Raw genomic sequence first — 22,482 nt, 5'->3', positions numbered from 1 at the left:
TTCTTAACCGTCATTGCTTGGACCTGATAGTAAAATGTGTTGGAATCTATGTGTGGAATCTGCATGATTCCTTCAAGGTTATATCAGAACATGAAGTGCGTGAAATGGAAAAGCAAGACTGGCAATTTTTGACATTTTTCTGAGGAGCTGTTCAGAAGCTTTGGATAAGGTTATCAGAATATTTAAAGGATGGGTTAAACAGCTATAATGTTGTTCAGCTGCAAATGTGTCTGTTATATGACAAAGGAATTGACAGAACTTTTTGTAGGGGAGTAGCTAGTTCCTGACCTCCAGTGGGTTAGAGTTCCTACATGAGCAGGAGTGGAAATAAGGTACTGTCTCCCCTCTGTCTTCACCCACTCTTCCAGGTGGCCAAGGAACAGATTGGAGAGGTAAACTGTTACCTCATTGCTAAGGATTGGATTGGGAACATACTCCCCAGTGCCACACTACCATGGACTGAACTAATCACTGGTTCTCCAGAAAGCAGACGTGGGCTGAAAAAAAAAAAGGAAGTCTCTCCAGCCTCTTCATGTTGCTAGGGAGTGACAGGTTCTTTCCCAAGCCATCATTGTGAGTGAAACTATGCATTAAAAAAGTCTATTATGGAGAAGCTAAATGAATTCTTTGCATCGGTCTTCACATTCCCACACCTGAGTCATTCTTTTTAGGTGACAAATCTGAGGAACTGTCCCAGACTGAGGTGTCAGTAGGGGGAGGTTTTGGAACAAATTGATAAATTAAATAGTAATAAGTCACCAGGACCAGATGGTATTCACCCAAGAGTTCTGAAGGAACTCAGATATGAAATTGCATAACTACTAAGTGTGGTACGTAACCTATCACTTAAATCAGCTTCTGTTTCAGATGACTGGAGGATCGCTAATATGACACCAATTTCTAAGAAAGGCTCAAGAGGTGATCCTGGTAATTACAGGCCAGTAAGCCTAACTTCAGTACCACGCAAATTGGTTGAAACTATAATAAAGAACAGAATTATTAGACATATAGATGAACACGATTTGTTCAGGAAGAGTCAACATGGCTTTTGTAAAAGGAAATCATGCCTCACAAATCTATTAGAATTCTTTGAGGAGTCAACAAACATGTGGACAAGGGTGATCCAGTGGCTACAATGTACTTGGACTTTCAGAAAGCCCTTGACAAGATCCCTCATCAAAGGCTCTTAAGCAAAGTAAGCAGTCATGGCATAAGAGAGAAGGTCCTCTCTTGGATCAGTAATTGGTTAAAAGGAAACAAAGGGTAAGAATGAAATGGTCAGTTTTCAGAATGGAGAGAGGTAAGTGGGGGGCGGATAGTAACAAGCAACTTCACTTGTTGGGGTTTTGAAGCTTGGCTAGTGTGCAAAATATTGTCAAGTGTGTAATGAACTCAGTGAACTGGAACTACGTGACTAACCACACACCTGCCTTGGGAGGGTTACTCTTCTTTGCACTTCAAAACTTAAAACACTTGTTTTGTTAGATTTCTTTCAGGTGGTCTTTTAAAAAAAAAAAATACACCTCATTTGATTTAAGAATAAGAATACAATTTTTTAAGCCAAAAGGAGGCTTTGGGGGTATGTGGGGGATACTAACACGGGATCAAAAATAAGAGATAGGGCAGAAAAATTATTTCACTTTTAAGCTTTGGAGTCCCTGCTGTAATGCCATAATTAATAAATTGCATGAAACAAATGAACATTGATCCTATGTGGTACTGCAACAGTGGTGAGCAGATTGTAAATGCATAACAGAGATTGTGCTTTTTCTCTTTGACATCATAATGCAGCATTTTCATGTTTCATTGATGCTGTCATGAACCTATATTCCCATAATGGTTCATATTTTCTGGAGCTAGATGCATTAGCCTTTAAAAGATCTGCTTGTGTTTACTGAAAACCTTTGAAAAATGTTGCACAAGCAGCTTTCTGAGTGCCTTTGGTCCCATTTTGAGTAGCCGGATCTGAACCTCATGCTGTGTGCTTTAATTTCCCTGTACTGTTTGTTGTAAAGCAAATACCTGTATGTATTAAGCTTAGAAATACATTACATGTAAATATTTAATTAATTGTTTTGGAAAAATGTGTTCTCACAGGGAACTGCGGCCTTAAGTGGAATTGTCGCAAGTGTGTAGTGCCGTTTCAATTTATCCATTTATAGAATTAGTTGGGCATAGACATGGAACTAACCACTTGCTATTATTGTTTCAGTAGGTACACATTTAAAGGCCCTGATCCTGCAATGGACTCAACTCGGATTTGCCCATGTGAAGTCATTGAGGCCCGTGTGAATACAAGGATCTGCCTATGTGGAGCCCATTACAGAATTAGGGCCCAAAGTGCTAAAAAAAAGCTCTATTATTTCAGCAGTTGTGCGGTCCTTAAGTAAACATCGCTCTGTGTTTTCAAAGTTGCGTGTATTTTAGCCATGCAATGTGTATTAAAATATTAATAGGTATTATGTGGCTGAATCCCAAGTTCAGCATTGGGAAATTTAGGATTTAATTTTATCTTAGCATCTGTGTACTTATTATAATGATTGCCAGATATAGACTTCATGTTTGTCAACTTTTTTTCTTAAAATGTATCTCCTGGACATGATGGGTGAAACTTAATCTCCTTTAAGAGAAAAACTTTGAGGTGTAAACATTTATTCCATTGTATCAAGAATAGTTTACGGAATTTGAAGAATAATATACTGTTGCTTGTTTCTGTACTGTAAGTATAGATTCTTCTAAGTTAAGTACTTTTTTGTTGAAATAGAAATTCAATTTAGTGGTTAATTTGCATCATGGAAGGTGATATATAATAATACAATTATTTTTTCTTAGCTAAATTTTGAAATAAAATTTCAGTCTTGAAACTTAGTAATTTTAGTGAAGTGGATTGAGCCATTATGGAGGATGCACTTATTTCTAGGAGATCTTTTTGATAATGACTCTCAAAAACAATTTGGGTAAACTGTACAACATAGTATTCTGAATAAATAGACAAACAGTGTGACAGTTTTCCTAAACTTAAATGACTCAACAGGAATCTGCAGCTTCACTAAAACTTGCATTTTTTTTTAACCAGTGTAAGGATTCATTCCATATTCAAAAAGAACGAGGAGTACTTGTGGCAACTTAGAGACTAACAAATTTATTTGGGCATAAGCTTCTGTGGGCTAAAGCCCACTTCGTCAGATGCATGCAGTGGAAAATACAGTAGGAAGATATATATATATAATATATATATGAGAACATGAAAAAATGGGTGTTGCCGTACCAACTCTAACAAGACATCAATTAAGGTGGCCTATTATCAGCAGGAGAAAAAAAACTTTTGTAGTGATAATCAGGATGCCCATTTCCAACAGTTGACAAGAAGGTGTGAGTAACAGTAGGGGAAAAATTCGCCTGGGGAAATAGTTTTTATTTTGTGTAATGACCCATCCACTCCCATTCTTTATTCAAGCCTAATTTAATGGTGTCCAGTTTGCAAATTAGTTCCAGTTCTGCAGTTTCTCATTGGAGTCTGTTTTTGAAATTTTTTTGTTGAAGAATTGGGACTTTTAGGTCTGTAATTGAGTGACCAGGGAGGTTGAAGTGTTCTCCGTCTGGTTTTTGAAGGTTATAATTCTTGACGTCTGATTTGTGTCCATTTATTCTTTTGCGTAGAGACTGGCCGGTTTGGCCAATGTACGTGGCAGAGGGGCATTGCTGGCACATGATGGCATATATCACATTGGTAGATGTGCAGGGGAACGAGCTTCTGATGGTGTGGCTGATGTGATTTAGGTCCTATGATGGTGTCACTTGAATAGATATGTGGACAGAGTTGACAACAGGCTTGGTTTCAAGGATAGGTTCCTGGGTTAGTGTTTTTGTTGTGTGGTGTATGGTTGCTGATGAGTATTTGCTTCAGGTTGGGGGGCTGTCTGTAAGCGAGGACTGGCCTGTCTCCCAAGTTCTGTGAGAGTGAGGGATCATCCTTCAGGATAGGTTGTAGATCTTTGATGATGCGCTGGAGAGGTTTTAGTTGGGGGCTGAAGGTGACGGCTAGTGGTGTTCTGTTATTTTCTTTGTTGGGCCTGTCCTCTAGTAGGTGACTTCTGGGTATTCTTCTGGCTCTGTCAATCTGTTTCTTCACTTCAGCGGGTGGGTATTGTAGTTTTTAAGAACATTTGATAGAGATCTTGTAGGTGTTTGTCTCCGTCTGAAGGATTGGAGCACACCTTCTTGTCAACTGTTTGACATGGGCCATCCTGATTATCGCTACAAAAGTTTTTTTTTTCTCCTGCTGATAATAGCCCACCTTAATTGATTAGTCTCGTTAGAGTTGGTATGGCAACACCCATTTTTTCATGTTCTGTGTGTGTGTTCCTACTGTATTTTCCACTGCGTGCATCTGACGAAGTGGGCTTTAGCCCACGAAAGCTTATGCCCAAATAAATTTGTTAGTCTCTAAGTTGCCACTCGTTCTTTTTACTGATACAGACTATCACGACTAGCACTCTGAAACCTGATTCCGTATACACTGATCTATATTCCATGCGGAAACTATTGCCGGAGGCAACTTGAGGCTTTTCCTTCCTGAAGTTTATGTAGCTCCTTCCTGCTTGTTTTTTGTTTTCTCCTGTTTGAGGGGATATTATATTACCTCAGCCCAGTGTTGCTTGTAAGCAAATGACTTGGTGAGCATATCTTTATAAATGTACTTTGTTACCTCTCAAAACTTGCTGTTCTTTTTCCAGAATAAAATGTGCAGGATTTTCCCTAATAGTAGTAATGTCCTGTAACTGTTCTCATTTTGCATTTTAAGAGTGTTTTAGTTTTGGCATGTTTTGCCACTAAAGCAATAAACATGTCTTCAGAGACGGCTCTGAAGTTCAGTTTTGAAATATGCAGTTAGTTGGCTTTAGAGATCTCTATTTGTTTCAGATGTTTTTCTCCAGTATTAAAGTTTTGTCAGCTTTTACCACAGCAGCAGCACTGATTATAATAAGCCTAACTAAACACAGTATTAGGATTACTCACTGATATCGCTATATTTACTAGTGCTCTGTTGATTAACCTTTATTTTTCTAATATGTAGCAAACCAATGAGACTATCTGCTCTGGTGCTCTGTCAATCTGTTCCTGTTCTTGCTACTCTGGAGAAAGTCCAAAGTTCACATGGACTTCATCCATGATAAATTTGCTCACACTTCATTCATCTTTGCCATCTTCCTTGCTAACTAACTCTGCCTCTCCTCTTTGGTCGAGGTCTGTTAAGTCCCCGCCACAAGTGGTGGATTAAGCTTTTGTGGGGCCATGGCCCAGAGCAAATGGGGTCCCCTCCCCTCCCCACCACTTCCACCTGCAGTCTGCCCCCCGCCCTTTTGCTGGGGAAATGGGGTTGGGGCATGGGGGCTTGTCCCATCCCACCCAGCACTCCTGCTGGGGCGTGGGGGCTTCCCCCGCCCGCCTTGTGCACCTTCTGGGGAGTGGGGCAAGCCCCCATGCCCCAAAACCCTGCTCCCCAGCAGGAGCACCGGGCAAGCGGGTCGGAGTGCGAGGGTGCCCAATTGGCTGGGGCCCCTGGGCACGGGACCCGTTGGCCCAGTTGCTAATCCACCACTGCCCACCCACCGTCTCTTTCTTTCTTTTTGCTTTTTCTCCATAACTGCCCCACACTGCACTTTCCTCCTCCAACCTACTTTCCAACTAGCAGTGTCTCTCCTGTTCTCTTCAGATCACCCCTTCCCTTGTTCCATCACTCCCGTCCCCTCTCGCTCCTGATACTTCTTGCTTCTCCCATCCTTACTTTTCCTGTCCCAATCCCTTCTCTCTGCTTGCCTCTCCTCTCCTCAAAACTCTCTTGATCCTTGAGGCTCCAGTCAGGATCAGGGTTGTGATTAATCTTACAAATTAAGATTACAGGGATATATGAAAGGCTGGGGACAGAAATACAGCAATACAGTTTTGCATGCTATAATGGCTCTATGATCTTAGCTGTCTGTAAAGCACTTAGCATGCAGTTGTTAGTAATAGTAACAGTAATTGATATACCTTCTTTCTAAATTTGACTGAGGTTCAAGACTCTTAATTTTCTTTGAATATAATTTTATTTCTACTCCCATTTGACTTTTTTTAGTTCATTATATTTAAAACAAAATTTTGAATAGCTTGTGTCTGAACTTTAAAAACAAACCATCAAACAAAACCCTTTTCTTCAAAGATCAAACGTGAAAATTTCATCCCAGATAAGGTGAATGGTTGAGAAAAAATGAGTGAGTAAAAACTGTGGGTTTTGTGACTAGCACCCTGCTGTAATAATTATGCTCATCACCTAATAGTGTAACATCTTTGCTATAAACTAGTTGGTATAATCTTTGTTCTTCACTCACATATTTGAAGGATAATCTTGTGAATGAACTGTGGGGTGATTTATCTTTGCATGCAGCATGTCTGGCAGCTAGAGGGCTGTTTTAGATAACGTGTTCTACTGAATAATGCAATAATTTTGCAGCAGGAAGGTGGGTAGGCTAATTTGACTGTTGAAATATTGAAGTATTTTATTTATGCTAATATTATTATTATTTATTATTATTTCAGATATTTCAAGACTTTCCTTTCCAACAGGTAAGTGCTATTCTCTCATTTATTTAATGTGACATACAGTAGCTTTTAATAGTTTGTTTCAATACCATAGTATTGTGATATATAATCAGAGTTGTTGTTTTTTATTTGCATTGTGTTAGAGTCCAGAAGTTTCAGTCAGGATTGGAGCCCAAAGTAGTGCTAGGAACTGAACAAACACAAGGAAGACTCAGAGAGTTCATAGCCTCATAAATGATATTTTGACAAATGAGTAGAGGAATTGAGATGAGTTGTTTACAATTTTTATATATCCACATATTTTATTTACTCTTTTAAAATGATGAGATGGAACAACATAGAAAAAGATGCAGAGAGAACTGTGGAGAAGTGGACTAGTGAGCAGTCAGGGCTAGCATCACTGGCAAGGTAGAGGGGCAATGTGAAACAAAACGAGTGGTTAAATAATGGAAGATTAGACCCCAGAAGAGTCTTCACAGTTGGGAATGCCAGAAGTGAGGGGCAGACAAATTAATTTGTCCTAAATTACAGGGTGAATCAGTGGGGCAGCTGAGAATAAAACCCTCATCTCCTTACTCTTAATCCAGCACCCCCTGTCTTCCATGAGCCTTACAAATTATTCCTGTTTTTAAAAAGAGTAGTGTGTTCTGTTATTTCCTAGATTATGGTTGTAACCTTGTTTGAAACCTTTATGTCTAAACTTTGGTGTTAATCTTAATAACAATTGTCAGTAACTTTACAATAAAACATCATGAATGTGCCTAAGGTGTAATGGCTACACGATGTGTGCAAAATGAAGCTACCCTCTTTTTGCTCTTGCAGGATTTTAAAAGTCTAGACACTGAGCATAATGTGTAACTCTATATAAGCTGTGACTTTCTTTGTCAATTAACAAACACTGGCATTTCTGATACTAAGGAGGGACTCAAGTCATGAGCTTACACTGAATTTACTGTAAATTCAGTGGGGTTTCAGATTGGATGTTCCATGTCAGGCCCATTGGCATTGATAGGGGACCCACTTTGGCTGTTTGGCTGTTTTCTGATATAACTCTAGAAGATGGCTGCGGTTCCCTCTAGAATCAAATGCCAATTTGAATTAAAAACTTATGTACTGCCGATTGCTCATTTGTACATGATGTTTTAAAATAGCTGCCCTGGGAAAATGTATGTTTTCTTCAAACACAGTGCAAGGAACACATGGCATCTTTAATTTAAAAGTAAAGTTTTTTTTAAGGAAGAAGTTCACGTATTGCATTTTAGGATGCTTAAAAACATGCTGACAAGAAGACAGGTACACAAGGAGATAACAAAATTGAAAAAAATGAATAAATAAATACCATACAGTTAATTCAAAACATGGAAAAAATGTAACAATTCTGGATAGAGTGTCATATTTTTTCTTCAGCTGTTTTAATATGGACAGATGAAAAGACATCTAGCCTCCTATTTGGGGCTCTAAGGTTTTATGTCCACTGCCATGCATCTATGAGTCAGTATGAGCAGTGTATCTCTAGACAAGTCTTCTTTCTAGCTTTATTAGTGAGTATTCTTCCATCTTCAAGGGACATTGTCAGGCTGATTTAGACCTCATACTTAGATTTTATCCGAAAAGCAATTTTTTGCTGTGTATATGGAAGTTCAACTGGAAAAGAGATTTTTAGCAAATGAGAAGATGGATGGATGTATTTGGCAGCATCTAAGCATGGGGGGATATTATAGATGCATTAGAGACCACAGCAATTGGGTTTTTTTTGGTCTATTTATACTTTTTCTCTATTTCCCCCACCCCCACTCCCATTCCCGTGGTTTGCAGAGCTGTGTGAATTTTATGTTCAAGTCTTTTTAGGGACTGGTGATCAATCCCAAGGCATAGTGACAAGATGGACTTGATATTGTGGATGTTTGGGGTAAATTGTGCTGTTTTGGAGGCATTGGTAAGGGGTGGGCAGAGGGGGTAAAAGAACAAGGCCCGAAGTTACTAGCTGGGGTTATGGTAAAAGGAACATTGAAAATTGGTGGGCTTGGGAGATTCAAACCACACCAAACAAATGTCTGTGGTTGGAGGAAAATATCAGAAAAAGCACTTTATCCTTTTCATAACAAATAAGATGTATTAAATTGTATTTCTGATGACTTAACAGCAGTTCTGCTGTATTGCACTGATTGGAACGAAGAGATTTCCAATGGGCTTTCTGAGTAGGATGCAGGTGAAAAAACCAAGTAACAAAAAGTTCATTTAAAATTGTCTATTTCCATAAAATTCAGTGTAAATTGAGCCTCAGAAATACTGCAAAACTGGAATCAGACCAGGTTGATCTGAAAATAGAATTCAGTTTTAGGTTTGCAAGCAGGGTGGAATGTACAAAAACAAACGAATGAGAGAGAGGTTTTTGGAAATCTTTTTTAACTTGACAAATGTCCCTTTTAACAATAGGTCACTATGGCCACTGGAAATGCTCTGGCTTCTGCAGCATCTTTCCCTCAGTGCTGCAAATTTGCATCACAATGCATTGTCTTCCTGCAGTATCTGAAGACTTCACAGTAGCAACAGGGATATTTCCAATGGACTTCCTTGTAATGTGTAGTTTAAGATTGGATTAAATGTAGATGCTGTGGTTCCTCTTGTAGTCAGTGGCATATAAAGGTCATCCAGAACATTTCCTTTTCACTTTGATTTCATAGTAAAACTTCTTTGTAAGAATGATTGTGCACTGTTGAATGCGTTATTTGATTAGGTATTTTGTTAAACCATCACACAAGGGAGTTATCCTACATTTCTCTAATCTGTATCACTGCTTTGAAGTCTCTGTGCAGCTTACTTTTCTCTTGCTTTTAATTGAGGCCAAGACTGAGTATTGCAGATTTTGGAGTGCAAATCATTGGAGGCTTTGAGAGCAACTTGCTACATTTTTATAATTTCAAAGCTGGATAGAAGACAACATGCAATGCCTGTATCCATATGTAAAATAGCTTTAGCAAGAGTTTGCTTTTATCATGCCTAGAGGAATAAAGGACTCGTTTTTGTTGTGCATACAATTCAATTTTGTACTGGAATTCAAAGTTCCAACTGGATTAAAAATGATTCCTCCTGGAGGAAGAGTGTGGCTCGCCTTCTTCTGTCCTTAAAACAAACGTTACTTGTTAAAAAAAAAATTAGTTCTTTGCATGTAATTAACCACTTTTTACACAGCACTTCGCACAATAGGATCTTTGATCTTGATACTGTAATATAAAAAGTTGAAATCAAGAAGCAATTTTAAAATAAGTGTGTGTAAGGTGTCCACATGCAACAACTGAACAACTAGAGGGAAAGAAAGGCATGTGAGAAACGTTTAACCTAGTATATTCTGGCCTCAGCCAGAAATTCTACAAGTACCCTAACAGAATGAGACCTTAAAGATAGCCAACAATGATGAAGGGGAGAAGCACTCTTACTGGTAGGGTAGTATTTCTCTTGGTGTGAAAATGAAAAAAAACAAACCCATAGAAAATTAGTATTTATTCTGTGTGTATGTGGATGCGCACTCCTGGCTTTGATGGAGGAGAACGTAATACATTTTAAGAGATGCTACCTTTAGTGTAAAACACATATGTTAGCCAAACAGCAGGGTTAGAATTCTTCTTATAACCTTTCTTTCAATGATTTTGAAATATTAAACAGAACTTGGAATTAGTTCAGGTTTTCACAGCTTAATTAGTAACCAAAATATCAGAAGTGACCCCTTCAGCTCAGCCTGAGGAAGTTTTGCTTCCGGCATTATAAATGCATCCTCAGTCAGTACTCCTCTAAGGCTATGTCTACGCTACGGGATTAATCTGAATTCACAGAATTCGAATTTTGGAAACATTGTATAAAGTCGAATGTATGTGGCCACACTAAGCACATTAATTCGGCGGTGTGCGTCCATGTACCAGGGCTGGCGTCGATTTCCGGAGCGTTGCACTGTGGGTAGTTATTCCATAGCTATCCCATAGTTCCCGCAGTCTCCCCCACCCATTGGAATTCTGGGTTGAGATCCCAGTGCCTGATGGGGCAAAAAACATTGTCGCAGGTGGTTCTGGGTACAGCCTCACCCCTCCCTCCATGAAAGCAACGGCAGACAACCATTTCGTGTCTTTTTTCCTGGGTGAACACTGCAGACTCCATACCATGGCAAGCATGGAGCCCGCTCAGCTCAAGACAGCAGTCATGAACATTGTAAACACCTCACTATTCTCGTGCAGTTTATGCTGAACCAGGACCAGAAAAACGAGGCGAGGAGGAGGCGGCGACGGCAGCGCAGCGGCAAGAGTGATGAGGACATGGACATGGACACAGAATTCTCTCAAACCACGGGCCCCGGCACTTTGGAGATCATGTTGTTAATGGGGCAGGTTCTATCCGTGGAACGCCGATTCTGGGCCCGGGAAACGAGCACAGACTGGTGGGACTGCATAGCGTTGCAGGTGTGGGACGATTCCTAGTGGCTGCGAAACTTTCGCATGCGGAAGGGCACTTGCATGGAACTTTGTGACTTGCTGTCCCCTGCCCTGAAGCGCCAGAATACCAAGATGAGAGCCACCCTCACAGTTGAGAAGCGAGTGGCAATAGCCCTGTGGAAGCTTGCAACGCCAGACAGCTACTGGTCAGTCGGGAATCTGTTTGGAGTAGGCAAATCTACTATGGGGGCTGCTGTGATGCAAGTAGCCAAAGCAATCACTGAGCTGCTACCACGAAAGGTAGTGACTCTGGGAAATGTGCAGGTCATAGTGGATGGCTTTGCTGCAAGGGGATTCCCTAACTGTGGTGGGGCGATAGATGGAACCCATATCCCTATCTTGGCACCGAAGCACCAGGGTACCCAGTACATAAACCGCAAGGGGTACTTTTCAATGATGCTGCAAGCACTGGTGGATCAAAAGGGACGTTTCACCAACATCAACGTGGGCTGGCCAGGAAGGGTTCATGATGCTCGCGTCTTCAGGAACACTACTCTGTTTAATGACAGGTTTCAGAGTAGCAGCCGTGTTAGTCTGTGTCCGCAAAAAGAACAGGAGTACTTGTGGCACCTTTTAGCAACTAACAAATTTATTAGAGCATAAGCTTTCGTGGGCTACTGCCCACTTCTTCGGATGCATATAGAGTGGAACATATATTGAGGAGATATATATACACACATACAGAGAGCATGAACAGGTGGGAGTTGTCTTACCAACTCTGAGAGGCCAATTAAGTAAGAGAAATTTTTTTTGAAGTGATAATCAAGCTAGCCCAGTACAGACAGTTTGATAAGAAGTGTGAGAATACTTAAAAGGGGAGATAGATTCAATGTTTCTAATGGCTCAGACATTCCCAGTCCTTATTCTAAGGTGCCACAAGTACTCCTGTTCTTTTTACTCTCTTTAAATGGCTGCAGCAAGGTTGCTGGCGATCGTTACTGACTCGCTCAGACCTCAGCCAAACCAATATCTCCATTGTTATTGCTGCTTGCTGTGTGCTCCACAATCTCTGTGAAAGTAAAGGGGAGACCTTTATGGTGGGGTGGGAGGCTGAGGCAAATCGCCTGGCTGCTGATTACGCGCAGCCAGACACCAGCGCGATTAGAAGAGCAGACCAGGAAGTGCTGCGCATCAGAGAAGCTTTGAAAACCAGTTTCATGAATGGCCAGGCTACAGTGTGAAATTTCTGTTTGTTTCTCCTTGATGAAAACCCGCCCCCTTTATTGACTCATTCTCTGTAAGGAATCCACCCTCCCCCTTCGATCAGAGCTTGCTTTCAAAGGAAATAAAGTCACTATAGTTTAAAAATCATTTATTCTTTATTAATAGATTATAAAAAGAGGGAGAGAACCCGGGCGGGGTTTGGGAGGAGGATCGGCGGGAAGGAAAAGGCCACTAAAAAAAGGTTAAAAAAATGACAGCCTTTTGCTTGGGCTGTCCACTGGGGTGGAATGGGAGGGTGTACGGAGCTTCCCCCCTCCGCGTTCTTACATGTCTGGGTGAGGAGGCTATGGAACATGGTGAGTGGGGAGGGGGCTTATACAGGGGCTGTAGCGGCACTCTGTTATCCTGCTGCCGTTCCTGAAGCTCCACCAGACGCCGGAGCATGTCTGTTTGCTCACGCAGCAGCCCCAGCATTGCATCCTGCCTCCTCTGATCTTCCTGCCGCCACCTCTCATCTCGAGCGTCTCTCCTCTCCTCACGTTGGTCCCTCCTGTCCTCACGTTCACTGGCATCTTTCCTATACTTTGAAACTGTGTCCTTCCACTCATTCAGATGAGCTCTTTCACTGCGAGCGGATTCCATGATTTCCGCGAACATCTCGTCTTGCGTCTTCTTTTTCTGATGCCTTATCTGAGATAGCCTTTGGGATGGAGTAGGGAGGCTTGAAAAATTTGCAGCTGCTGGAGGGAGGGAAAAAAGGAGAGAATTTTTTAAAAAGATACGTTTTACTGAACAATGCTTATACTCTTTCAGGGTGACCAACACTATTCACATTACATAGCACATGTGATTTCTGTGCAAGGTCGCATTTTGCCTCTTAATATTGAGTACCTGTAGCTTTGCTGCTAGAGATTACAGACGCAGGTCCGGGCAACAAAATTCGGCTTGCATGCGGCCATGGTAAGCCATTGTCTTTCGGCTTCTGCGCCCTCCTTTCCCACATACCAAGCAAAGCCCGTTGAGTGCTGCGGTTTTCCTGTTAAGCTTCAGCAGCAGAAAACAAACTACCCCCCCCCATCCAATTCTCTGGGATGATCGCTTTACCCCTCCCCCCACCGCATGGCTGGTATCAGGGAAGATCCCTGCTAGCCAAACGCGAAAAGCTCTGTCCCCTTAATTAAATTCCCGTATTTCAACCTGGTTACCACGAGCGATATCACTCTCCTGAGGATTACATGCCCTTGGAGATTTTTTCAAAAGTTTTGGCATTTTGTCTTTTCGAACAAAGTTCTGCTAGCACTGAATCCTCTCCCCATATAGCGATCAGATCCAGTACCTCCCATACGGTCCATGCTGGTGCTCTTTTTCGATTATTGGCCTGCATGGTTACCTGTGCTGATGAGCTGTCTGTGGTCACCTGTGCTCTCCATGCTGGGCAAACAGGAAATAAAATTCAAATGTTTGCGGGGCTTTTCCTGTCTACCTGGCCTGTGCATCTGAGTTCAGATTGCTGTCCAGAGCGGTCACAATGGTGCACTGTGGGATAGCTCCTGGAGGCCAATACCATCAAATTGCGGCCATACTGACCCTAATTTGAAATGATAATATCGATTTTGGCGCTACTCTGCTTGTCAGGGTGGAGTACAGAAATCGATTTTAAGAGCCCTTTGTTTAGAAATAAATGGCTTCGTTGCGTGGATGGGTGCAGGGTTAATTCGATTTAACGCTGCTAAATTCGAATTAAACTCATAGTGTAGTCCAGGCCTTAGATCTACTTCACCCTTGACAATTACAGGAAATCAATCAACTAAAGGCATACATTAACTTAAAACTACTAGCGCCCTTCCACAAAAATCAGCCTTCCCCTGCCTTACCTACAATATGCCATATGCTAGCGCTCACTGAGAAGCTACATAATGTTATTGATGCAACCACATCTTCCCTCCCCTAGCTGCAACCCTAAATGTAGCATAATGAACATGAAACTTTCTGATTGCTGGCCAAATGTTTCTAGACTAGACAAGGGCATGTTCAATGAAATTGAAAGTTGACAAATTCAAAACTGTTAAAAGGAAATACTTTTTCACAAAGCTCCTAATTAGTCTGTAAAAAGCAACAGAGGGTCCTGTGGCACCTTTGAGACTAACAGAAGTATTGGGAGCATAAGCTTTCGTGGGTAAGAACCTCATTTCTTCAGATGCAAGTGAGGTTCTTACCCACGAAAGCTTATGCTCCCAATACTTCTGTTAGTCTCAAAGGTGCCACAGGACCCTCTGTTGCTTTTTACAGATTCAGACTAACACTGCTACCCCTCTGATACCTAATTAGTCTGTGAAACTCATTGCCACAGAAAGTTGTTGAGGCCAAGAATTTAGCAAGTTTCAAAAAAAGTATTTAACATTTTATATGGTTATCCAGAGTTGTCATAATTAATAATAATATATATTTTGGAAGTGATATTAAACCTCATGCTTCAGAGCTTAGGCCAGTCTCTAACTGGAGACCAGGATGAGTCCTAAGGAATGTGGGGAAGGACGGACAGATTATCCCCACATCTTCCTGCTGCATGGTTCTTATACTGTTCTTTGAAGCAAGTGATATTGGCCGCTGTCAGTGACCGGATACTGGCCTAGATGAACCTGTGTGTTCTTTACTATGGGCATTCTGTAGTTTTTCACTGAAATGTTAATATTGTTCGTATTTATGAAATTACCCTGGTTTGTACTATTTATACTAAACTCAGTAGCATAGTTGGAAATTTGTATCCTAGCTAACCTCTCTGTTTAAAGTGCTACAGTCAAAATGAAATGTAGCCAAATGTAAAAGAAAAAAAACACTGCCTCCGAATCCTTCCGTCACTTCTGGTTTTCCAGTCATGTTTTCCTATATAAACATTTACTTTCTCTCTCCTTTGTTGCTGTATCTAAGGTCCCTCCATGCAGTGTGGTAACTGGCAGCCTAGGGAAGATAGGGAAGATGATTTCACACACAGGGTAAAATTTTAAAAAGTGCTTGGAGTCCTAAATTACTTAGGTGCCTTTCAAAATTTTACCAAAAGTACTGGCCAGTGCACATAGTAAACTGTTGCTTGTAACTATAGCAAACAGAACATTTTTCAATGTTTTAAAATATTGTTTTAATTGTAATTCTAAAGTTCTACAACTTGCGTTACGTGAGCTTTTCTCATGTTTTTGAGTAATAGTGATTAGTGGCTATAAATGAGAGAGGACCGGATTAAAGACTTCCCAGCATGAGTAAGATTAAAGTTACCGGATTGGAGTAACCTTCAAAAGGTTCCAGAGGATTTTCCTTGTTCTGTGAATGTGTTTTTATGGTTTCGTTTCTTTTCATTAGCTGATAGTAATGACAGAATCTAGAGATAGAAGAGGCCCAGTATGTCATGCCATCTCTCCTTCTGTCAGTACAAGATTATTGCCAAGGATATTGCTATTTTTGTCTGTCTCGTTTTAGATGTGTCAAATAATGGAGATTCCATCACTTCCAATGGGAAGTTCCTTAGACTAGTAGATTTTGCCATAAGGAAGCTTTCCTTGATGTTTGTGCTACAGTTTCCCATTCTAAACTTCATCCCATTACTCATAGCAGTACCCCTTTATCATGCTAAATTTCTCTGCTACCTTAGTATTTTTACACACCTCAAATATTTGTAGGATGTTTTATAGCCTTCTTAACTCATTGTGGTTGGTTGGTTGGTTGAATTATAATAGTGCCTAGAGGCGCCAACCAAGTTCTGGGCTCTGTTGTGAGAAGTGCAATACAAACATAGAGAAAGGGACAGTCTATGCCCCAAAGACCTTGCAATCTAGATACACAAGACAGATAAAAAGATAAGCACAAAGAGAGATTGAGGGTATGTCTACACTGCAATAAAACTCCCCCAGCTAGCCTGTTTCAGCTGACTTGGGCTTCCGGAGTTCAGACTGCAAGGGTATAAAATTGCAGTGTAGACGATCAGGCTCTGAGACTCCACAAATGAGGTACCACGTAGTTTAAATGTAATTATCCAAGTTGAAATTTGTGTTAGGACACAGTTATTTACAACCTTGTGTTTGCAAAAAGTGCCATGGGATTTTCAATGATAAGTAGTATGTAGTTAAGTCCATAGTGTTTTTTGTCTCATCCTTAGCACCATGCTGGGGGCATTTAGTCTGATGCTGATGTTTAGAGACAAGTGTGCCAGTTACAATACTACTGTGTAAATACTACCAAGGGTTGACCCTGCTTAGTTTGAGATCTGATGAGATCATAACCCAATATGTTTTAGCTTAGAAGGCATAATATTAAATACACTTGTGGTTTGAAACAAACAAGTAAGAGCAAAGCTTTCCTGCTGATGTAACCAGTTTTCTTTCTATATTATGAAATGTGGCAGCATCAAAAATACTCAAATTTATTCTACCAAGTACTGCACTTGCTTCTTGTTTTCAGTTAAGAGGTTGACTGGACAGAAGTGCATCACATGGGTGGGTGTGGGATGAAGCTATGAAGAAGCATGTCGGTGAACAGAGTGTACAAATTTGATTGTAAGTGTTTGGAGGTAGGATCCTATGTTTGTACAGTGCCTAGCGCAATGTGGCCTCTGATTTTGATTGAGGCCTTTTAGGCATTATCACAGTACAGTGGAACCCTGTTTATCTGATCTAATTGGGACCGGGACCAGATGAGATAATAAAAAATTCAGATAATCAGGAGAATGGGCGGGACTCGGGTTGTTGGTTAATATGGAGAGATGGATAATGGAGGCTTGGATAAACAGGGTTCTACTGTTCTGCTAATAGTAATTGTGCGTCTATAATGAGATGCATTGTATTGTGGTGTAATGGTTTTATCGACGTATGTTTACACCAGGGCAGAGAATGATGAGTTCTGAAATAAGTTCTATTAAAATTAGTACCTGTATTATAGCAACAGTCAAATAGAGGTGCCATCTGCACAGTTGTTGTTGTGTGATGTAATAAGATAATTTATTTTTCTAATGCAGATATGTACTCTGAATATGCCACATTTTGCAGAAGAATTGTTTTAGAAATATGTTAGTTTAAAAAAATATTGGGATTATTTCTTATCCCCTTTAAAAACATATGCCCTAGTTACTGGAATCTGTCTGTACAAGGAATAGAGGGAAAGAAGAATTAAAGCTAATACAGTTAAAACACTTCTTTATATCACTTAAAATAGCTATTATGTAAATTAAAATGACACAGATTTGAGGTCTGATAACTCTAGGACCTTATGGACTCGAAGTAAGGGCTGGGACCTCTCATTGGTGGTGTAAAGCAGTGGTTCTCAAACTAGAGCCGCCGCTTGTTCAGAGAAATCCCGCGGTGGGCTGGGCCGGTTTGTTTACCTGCCGCGTCTGCAGGTTCGGCCGATCGCGGCTCCTTCTGCCCGCGGTTTGCCACTCCAGGCCAGTGGGGGCTGCAGGAAGCGGCTCAGGCTGAGGGACATGCTGGCCGCCCTTCCTGCAGCCCCCATTGGCCTGGAGCGGTGAACTGCGGCCAGTGGTAGCCGTGATCTGCCAAACCTGCGGACGCAGCAGGAAAACAAACTGGCCCGGCCCACCGGGGGATTTCCCTGAACAAGCGGCAGCCCTAGTTTGAGAACCACTGGTGTAAAGGCTCCCATTTTTAGCCCAGATGGGTTACAAAATATCACACCTTAAACCTGAAACTGGTTCATAACTGAATATTTCCTGTTCTGACCTCAAGTCATTATATTTTTGGAGGGGGTGGGGTGGGGAGGGCATTTTTGTGGAAGGGTGACTTCTTGTATTTTTAAGTAGCTGATTGAATCTGTCTTGGAATTTAGAATGACAGAAAAATGCTACTATGTGAGATTACTGGACAAAGAGTCAAAACAACTTACTACATGCGTGCATGATTTCATATCTATATGCCTATCACCACCATGTAACTGTATGTATAGATCTCCAATAATATTTTCAAAAAGAACAGGAGTACTTGTGGCACCTTAGAGACTAACAAATTTATTAGAGCATAAGCTTTCGTGGACTACAGCCCACTTCTTCGGATGCATATATATATTCTATATGCATCTGAAGAAGTGGGCTGTAGTCCACGAAAGCTTATGCTCTAATAAATTTGTTAGTCTCTAAGGTGCCACAAGTACTCCTGTTCTTCTTTTTGCGGATACAGACTAACACGGCGGCTACTCTGAAACCTGTCAATAATATTTTGATAGCTGTGGGAATTGCAAAATATTTTTTTAAAAAGATGAGATATTTGAATTAGATTTATTGCCATTGGTGATACAAGTGTCTTCTTGTCTGCAGCTACTGCACTCTGGAATACCTTTCTTGCATGCCTGCTTCTCACCTATTAGTTTCTCACTATTAGTCCTCTCCATCTCTTTTCAGATTTCAGCTGGGAATGTATATTTTCCCTCAGTTTCTCTCTCCCTCTATTAAACCCTTTAAACTCTTTATGTAGGAAGTTATAACAGGTTTACAAATCATTACCATACAAGCTTCAGAAATACAATGCAAAAACAGTTTATCACTCTTTTACAGAACCATTGTGTTGATGTATTTTTAACTGTTAACAGTAACACTGCATGTTGTTTTTGGATATAGCCTATGTGGAAGAAACTATTCATAATACAATTTTAATTTTTGTTCAGCCTGTTGTAATCAGCCGGTTTCTTTTTTGTCTTAATCTGTATCCTGGATGCTAAATTTTAATTAATTTAAAAACTAATCACAGAGACTTATTTGTCATTTAATTGAAGTGTATAGTAATGTACATGAAGGTTTGCTAACCAGCATTAACATCCTTCTGGTTTGGACCGATGCAAAATGCTTAAGCAATAAATTTGAATGCACACTCTTGTTTGTCGGATAACATTCACAAGTCAATTTGTTTGAATGAATAAGGTTAAAGTAGTCAGAACACAGAGCACTTGATTAATGCCCTATGACAAATAATTTGATACATTATTTGGAAGCCTAAAGGAAAAAAAATGTAGCGTGCAGTTTCTTTCTAAATTTCCACCCTAGCTACTATTTTAAAACTTAGTTGCTTGGAAATGCATGTGTTTGTGTGTAAAATTGATTTCCAGCTGATAGCTGACATCTTTGGAATACTGGTCTCTTGGTCCTTCAGTTTGGGAGGATAAGGATAGATTTCCTAGGGCAAACTGCTGGATTACTTCTATTGGAAGTGACAGACAAGAGTACAGATGGGAAATAGTGATGGTAGCAGGTCTGATTTTAGTGTCTGGATAAATTTGCAAATACACATGCCAGTTCTGAATTTAAAAGGTGACTTGCAGAAGAAGAAAATGGGGCACCCTTTCTAGCTTCTTTAGGATAGGGTTTTCAAAGATTTTCTTTATTTTGCTGGTTTATATGAGAAATATCAAGATTTGTCTTGTCTGAATGGGTGGATGGACAACTGGTGAACTAGGAGGATTGATTGACATTGCAAGGAAAAAGAAACTCAAATCTGAAAAAGTTGAGGGGAAGGGCGTTTTGTGACTATTTAGGTTTTTTTTTCCTTAAGAACACCTCTTTAACTCCTAAAAAACCTTAGGAGTGAGCCTGTCTTTTTGATTCAAACAATTTACCCCTTGAAATGAAGGCTGAAAAAGCTCCTAGTCAAGGTCTGTAATGTTTCAAGGAGTTTCCAGCAAAAATATGGTAGAAAAGACTCAATATTTCTGAATTATTTTAGGTAAAAGAATGAGCCTGAAAAACCTTTCAGGTCCTTTATTATTTCTATTGTAGTAACATCTAAAAACCCTACACAGGGATTAGTGCTCCATTGTACTAGACACTGTCCAAATAAATCCTGCCTCCTAGAGCTCACAATTACTAGTCTGTATGCTATAAAAGGCAGAGGGGGATGTACAAAAATATCCTAAATGTTTTTTTGGGCTTATTGCCATTAAAGTGCCTGCTCTATTTTACTGAAATGGAAAGGATGCCTAGAGACTGTCAACGTGGGGAGAGAGTATGTGACCAATTCAAATGCAGCTGAGATTGGCAGTAAACTATAATCTACAAGTGGCTGTGCTCTGGCCTATATGAAGTAATTTGGTAGTCTTAGTTAATTTTCTAGTCAATACACCACCAGTGGTACTAATTGAATCCCTGACCAGTAACCTCAGCAGAACAAAAAAAGGACATGGAGATAGAGGGTATGTCGGTGCTGTGGGTTTTTTATCGCAGTGTAGCGTCTCAGAGCCTGGATCAGCTGACTTGGGCTCTCAGGTCTATAAAATTGCAGTGTAGATGTTGGGCTTGGGCTGGAGCCCAGGTCTAAGAACCTCCCCTTTGCGGGGTCTCAGAGCTTGGGCTGAAGCCTCAGTCCCAGTGTCTACACTGCAATTTTATAGCCCTGTAGCCCAAGCTCTATGAGCCTGAGTCAGCTGACCCAAGCCAGTTGCAACATTGATTTTTATCATAATGTAGATGTGTCCTGAGTGTATCTCTTAAAACAGGGGTCGGCAACCTTTCAGAAGTGGTGTGCCGAGTCTTCATTTACTCTAATTTAAGGTTTCGCGTGCCAGTAATACATTTTAACATTTTTAGAAGGTCTCTTTCTATAAGTCTATAATATATAACTAAAGTCTTGTTGTATGCAAAGTAAATAAGGTTTTTAAAATGTTTAAGAAGCTTAATTTAAAATTAAATTAAAATGCAGAGCCTGGTGGACCGGTGGCCAGGACCCGGGCAGTGAGAGTGCCACTGAAAATCAGCTCGTGTGCCACCTTTGGTACACGTGCCATAGGTTGCCTATCCCTGCTCTAACACCTTGTAGTGGACTCTCCATTACAGGATTAAAACATGCTGACAGAAGCAATGTGGGGGGAAGCTTACACAATTGCTGTCTATTCTGTACCTGCAGTATGTGTAAACATTGAATTGCAGTTTCTAGGACTATCAACACTCACTAACTTGTGCAAAGGACAGTGGTTAGCGAATTGGGCACGTTCCCTAGAACACTTGAGAAATCCTGGAACCCCTCTGGCATAAGTCCATAAGAGATATCTGGCTGCAAATGATTGTAGCAAGAGTTTGGGTGGCAGAAACTATGAAAGAAAGGAAGGGTGGGGGGGTGGGAAGAAAGAAAAGTTAAAGGAAGACTCTTGAAATCACATTAGATCTTGTATAGTTACATAAAATGTTAGTTTATAGAGAGTTTTTTGTTTCTCAAGGCTTGAATCAGCAGTGGCTTGGAATTTCCTACCAAAATATAAGCTAAAATTGAAGTAAAATACTATGGGCTACCATAAACCAAAAGAAAAAAAATCACATGCGTGTCTGATTTTTTTTTTTAACTTGCTGTTACACATAAGATGACTATAACTGAAAGATTGGATGAGAAAAAATATTTATTTCTTTGGGTAGTATCAGTGTACATGATGCGTTTGGCAGCCCTTTGTGTATAGCTAGTTTCACTGCTTTACCGGCATAGTAAGCCAGTTTCCTTTTTAATTCATGTGGATTTTTCACACAGCTGCAGGAAAAAGAGACAATTAAAAAAAAAAGTGATTGTAAAATCATAAATATTGGCATGGGAAGTTGAAGATACATGTAGTACCTGCAACTACTTTTTTTTTTTTTTTTTTTAAGTGAGTAGGTTATCACGTTGACAGTGGCCCTTTAAGCCCAAGTGTTAAAAATATATTAAAGCAATGAATACTTTGTTTAAAGGCAAGTCTCTTTGTTTATGACCAACATTCAGTTTTCTTCAGTCCTTGCCACTGTTTTTCTGGTGCAAAGATTTACGGAATTTTAAATGCTTTAGACATTTCTTTTGCAAGGCATGAAACTGGTGCTCTTGAAGATTTCATTAGGGAGAGTCAAATGCATTCTGTGCCATCTGTTAACGATGCTGCTTGCTGAACAGATTTTTTCCTCGGGACTTGATGCCTGAGAACTGGCCACAACATCTGTATAATGCCATAAGGTGCCTACTCTTCTCTCCCCTCCCCCCAGTGGACTCATTTGGGAACCATGCTTAATAGAGATGTGAGGAATAGTGACCCTACCTTTGTTCCTGTTTCCTGCTCTCCTCTTCCAAGATCTTCAACTGAGATTGACCTTAGAAGCAAAGATTACTATCAGGTAATCATTTAGTGTTTTCTGTAAACAACATTTAAGCCTGCTCTCAAGGGTCCATGTTGTAAGCCATTATGGAGGTACTGTGGTTCTGGCATAAAAATCTAGATACCATATTGCTCAAAGGAGAAGCAGAATACGTTCTACCCT

At 40.4% G+C, this 22,482-nt stretch overlaps 1 protein-coding gene across 8 annotated transcripts in view; it reads left to right on the top strand.

Moving 5' to 3' along the window:
* Positions 1-22,482, top strand: part of PTK2 (protein tyrosine kinase 2) — a 368,873-nt gene that overhangs the window by 56,021 nt on the left and 290,370 nt on the right. For 7 of the 8 annotated variants that reach the window (XM_034763675.1, XM_034763673.1, XM_034763672.1 and 4 more), the window contains one exon: positions 6,580-6,606. The exons of the other annotated variant lie outside the window; for it this stretch is intronic. The gene's annotated coding sequence lies outside the window, so the exon portion shown is untranslated. The remainder of the gene's footprint in view (positions 1-6,579; positions 6,607-22,482) is intronic. 8 annotated transcript variants of the gene reach the window in all.

Source organism: Trachemys scripta, chromosome 2 (assembly GCF_013100865.1).
Source record: "Trachemys scripta elegans isolate TJP31775 chromosome 2, CAS_Tse_1.0, whole genome shotgun sequence".
Taxonomy (NCBI): Eukaryota; Metazoa; Chordata; order Testudines; family Emydidae; genus Trachemys; species Trachemys scripta.
Note: the sequence above shows the minus strand (reverse complement) of the source record. Positions and strands in the feature narration are given on the sequence as shown.